Genomic DNA, 4657 nt, shown 5'->3' with positions numbered 1-4657 from the left:
GGGCAGATCACCTGAGGTTAGGAGTTCGAGACCAGCCTGGCCAACATGGTGAAACCCCATCTCTACTAATAGTACAAAAATTAGCTAGGTGTGGTGGCACATGCCTGTAATCCTAGCTGCTCGGGAGGCTGAGGCAGGAGAATTGCTTGAACCTGGGAGGCAGAGGTTGCAGTTAGCCCAGATTGTGCCATTGCATTCTAGCCTGGATAACAGAGTGACACTCCATCTCAAAAGAAAAAAATAAAATAAAAAATGGAAGTGAGGTATTAAGGACTCTCTCTGTTGTGATTCAAAACTCCTTTTGATTTGTCTTTAACATGTAGAACGTTGGAAATGCCGGGGCCTTAAGCATCATCCAAAGGGAAGTGGAGGTTAGAGAGGTAAAAGATTTTGCCTGAGGTCAACTAAATGAAATCCTACCGAGATCAGACTGTGACTATAAAGCAGGACTCCAATCAACCCCAAGAGGAAAGCTACCAGAATAGCAATGCAAAGTCTAATTGGTTCTGGAGGTGTTATCCTTTTTAAATGACTTAATTCAATCTCAAACCAGCAAGCTCTTCACCTTCACTTGAAGGAGTGTAGGATCTTTTATCAGGAGCTTAAGAATGAAAAGCAAACTTCTAATCACTTTTTGAAACCCAGCTCTTCAAAATCCCCAGAGTTGAGGGCCAGGTAATGAGTGGGGCTTACACAGAGGAGGTTCTCAGAGATATAAGGGTTGGGACTTGGAAATACACATGACAGGCGGAGACAGAAATTTTATTAAACTGTACCTTAAAGCCCTTTAAAAGGACATTTGATTGTGGAATGAAACCAACACATTGAGAAGACTCAAAGTGGGGAGAACTTGAAATTAGTTTTGCACTTTCGAATCCCAGGTTTCCAGGCCCTCCATCCTCAATGATTGGCTGGTGAGATTCTGAACACTGAGCTGTTTATTTTCTCATCCCAATAACTTCAGCAAAGGAATCTCTGAAGTCCGGTGTGGAAGCTCAATGCATGGACCAGACAGGAGGATCGCTTGAGGCCAGAAGTTTGAGACCAGCCTGGGCAACATAATGACACCCCCATCACTAGACAAATAAAATAATAATAATAATTATTATAAATAACCAGAGAGAGAGTGAGCCTGGGAGGTAAGTAGCATGCCACAGATCACTTAGCAATCTAGAAACAGATTCTGAATTCTAGGTCCCATTCAGAGAAGGAGAAGGAGAAGGAGAAAGTGTGGCAGCCCGGCAGCCCTGACTTTTGTTCTTCAGAGGCAGCTTTGTATGGTGGAGATTGCCTGGAGCCAGGAGATAAGGCCATGTACTTTCTGGGCCTCAATTACTTCCCTTGTAAAATGAGAAAGAATTGGTCCACATCACTGCTAACTTCCTATCTATATGTGAGAACCATGTGACTTTAGAATCATATTCAAATGGTAAAATGACATGTGATCCAATTGATTGATTGTTTTTTATTGTCTTGATTCTTCCCCCCATCCTGGTTTGTGGTTTGGCTGAAATGACTGAATTTAGGGAAATATCTTTGATGTCCCAAATTACCTGGAGGAATTTCATCTCACAATTTTTCTCAAAGGTCTTTAGGACTGCTGCATGTTTTTGAGATCCTTGCCTAGAAAACAATCTAGGAGCAGAACCCGATGAGAGGTCAACAGCATTTTTTTTTTTTTTTAAGATGGAGTCTTGTTCTGTTGCCCAGGCTGGAGTGCAGTGGCATGATCTTGGCTCACTGCAACTTCTACCTCTCGGGTTCAAGCAATTCTCCTGCCTCAGCCTCCCAAGTAGCTGGGGCCTGCCACCACACCCAGCTAATTTTTGTATTTTTAGTAGAGGTGGGGTTTCTCTATGTTGGCCAGGCTTGTCTTGAACTCCTGATCTCAAATGATTCACCCATCTTGGCCTCTCAAAGTGCTGGGATTACAAGGCATGAGCCACTATGCCCAGCCTTTTTTTTTTTGAGACAGAGTCTTGCTTTTGTCGCCCAGGCTGGAGTGCAGTGGTGGGATCTCAGCTCACTGCAACCTCTGCCTCCCAGGTTCAAGTGATTCTCCTGCCTCAGCCTCCTGAGTAGCTGGGATTACAGGCATGTCCCACCATACCTGGCTAATTTTTGTATTTTTAGTAGAGACAGGGTTTCACCATGTTGGCCAGGCTGGTCTTGAACTCCTGACCTCAAATGATCCACCCACCTTGGCTCTCAGCTCACTGCAACCTCCACCTCCCAGGTTCAAGTGATTCTCCTGCCTCAGCCTCCCGAGTAGCTGGGATTACAGGCATGTCCCACCATACCTGGCTAATTTTGTATTTTTTAGTAGAGACGGGGTTTCTCCGTGTTGGTCAGGCTGGTCTCGAACTCCCAACCTCAGGCAATCCACCTGCCTTGGCCTCCCAAAGTGCTGGGATTACAGGCGTGAGCCACCGCGCCCAGCCTGAAATACTACTCTTACTAGCTATGTGATCTTGGAGCACGTTACTTCCCCTCTCTCTATGCTTCACTGGTAAAATGGGCATAATATATCACACAGATAACAATTATGTAAACGGAATGAAATGATAAATATAAACAATAGTATAATAAATATGTTTAGAACCATTTTCCCACCTAGTAATAGCAATTTATTATTATTACTATTATTATTCCCCTATGCAAACTTCTTCAAAGTGGTCTACAGTGGTAACTGTACCTGCCTCTAATACTGTACAATTTCTAAATCTTCTCTCTTCCTCCCTCAAGCTTTTCCAGATTGATCAGAAGAGCTGCAAACAACTCCTAACTCCACTCTATCTGAACTTAGAACTCACATAAGAACTTTTAGTTCTGTCCAGCCTGATTATACATTCTTTGTTTCATGTTTACATATCATCTTCAAAAAAGAAAAAACAAAACAACACATTCCTTGATTTTTATATCATACTAACACAACTATTTATGAAGATGCCACGTATTAAATAGATCTTTATTAGTCTGTCTTAGCAGTGTTTTTTACTATACATTTGAAGTTTACAGAAAGTGGATGCTCCAAACTACACAGAACCTGCACAGGACCAACACATAGGGCCTATCACTATTGAAATCAACTAAAACTGGGCTTACTGGACTTACAAATGTATTTATTAGCTAAGAATATAAAATCTATTAAGCTTCTAATAATTCACTGTCATGGAAGAAATTTTATAAATTATGCATTTCTGGACAACTTGACAGCACTAGAAATGACAAATATAGCTTCTGACCAAATCTGTAGCATTCACTTATATATATTCATATTCACATATATATATACACACACACATATATGTAAATGAACAAACACAATTTAAAGTTTTACTTACTCAAATTCTGTAGCATAATATTTAAGAAAGCCCAGTAAGAGGTCCCCAAGGTTTGATTCATTCTTTGAGAGGTAAGGAGGAACATTACATGGAGCTTGATGTACAAGGTGCAGCTGTATAGCAGGACTAAAAGACTCCTGTCAAAAAGAAGGGGAAAAAATGTAAAGCCATTTAAAACAGACACTAAGAAACTTTATAAATCCTGAACTAGGCTCCTCTTTGAAAAAGAGAGAAGAAATTTTCTCTACGTTGGCAATTTGGAAACCTGAAATTTTTCTTCCACTAAAGACTTCACCAGTATTTGCAGTAGGCCAGAATGTACCTGAAAAACTAACAATCTAATCCTTGGCTTGAGTACAGCACTCAGTTAACTGAACAGATTGCTATTTAGCAAAAGATTTTCTAACTCATAAATAAAGCCTTACTATGCATACCAAGATTCTACCCAATACCATATAGATTTCTTCATAAAGGTTATCTCATTCTTAATAATTCCTACAAGGAGCAGTGTATGTATAAAGGCTATATCAAGCACAAAGTAAGAGTTTTTTTCTGTCACTTCAAACTTCTCTCAAAGGCCGTAAGAGTACCCTTAATATAGAAATACTACTTATACTAATTTTAAGATTTTATAAATTTTGCTTTGTTTCTGTATCTTAGATGGAAGAGGAGATGTTCAGCCTGAATTAAGCTTGAAAAGACAAAGAAGGCAGGGAAAATAAGATAGGAAGCATACCAACAAGCAATATTCAGCAAGCTTTTACCATAATATTTATAAAAGAGGATATCATTTGCCTGAAATCCAGGAACAAAGACACCTTTTAGAAAGAATACTAATGGGTACTTATCCTGTTTTCCTATGTTATGCCATTCATTTTCATATTCATCTTTCCTCTATTAACAGCAAGTTCTGGCTCTCAAATATACTAAATGTACTATATAAATTATCAAGTCATTTATATACATCAATTAGAAAATAATACAAGATAATTTGCACAGTGCCATCAGGGATGGTTTTCTGTATTTCTCCACTGCTGTCAGAACAGAAATGAATTTTTTTGTTGTTGTTGTTAAAAAAAAAAAAAAAAAAAGCAATTAGTTAAGGCAGCAGAATGACAACTACAGTTAAGATTTCAAACTACCTATTTAACCCTGGGCTTATAGATACTAATGTAATTAAAGACATCTAGATAATGCCAAGTTAAAAAATGGAGAATCTCCGGACGGGGGCAGTGGCTCACACCTGTAATCCCAGCACTTTGGGAGGCCGAGGTGGGCAGATCACGAGGTCAGGAGATGGAGACCATCCTGGC

At 39.7% G+C, this 4657-nt stretch overlaps 1 long non-coding RNA gene across 1 annotated transcript in view; it reads right to left on the bottom strand.

Moving 5' to 3' along the window:
- The window catches only part of LOC105506250, a 19839-nt gene extending 16189 nt beyond the window's left edge, over positions 1-3650 (bottom strand). The window contains exon 1 of the long non-coding RNA XR_001000898.1: positions 3345-3650. This is a non-coding gene — a long non-coding RNA (uncharacterized LOC105506250). The remainder of the gene's footprint in view (positions 1-3344) is intronic.
- Positions 3651-4657: the final 1007 nt, after the last annotated feature.

Source organism: Colobus angolensis, unplaced genomic scaffold (assembly GCF_000951035.1).
Source record: "Colobus angolensis palliatus isolate OR3802 unplaced genomic scaffold, Cang.pa_1.0 Scaffold134, whole genome shotgun sequence".
In the NCBI taxonomy this organism is placed as follows: domain Eukaryota; kingdom Metazoa; phylum Chordata; class Mammalia; order Primates; family Cercopithecidae; genus Colobus; species Colobus angolensis.
This window is presented reverse-complemented; position numbering and strand designations above follow the sequence as displayed.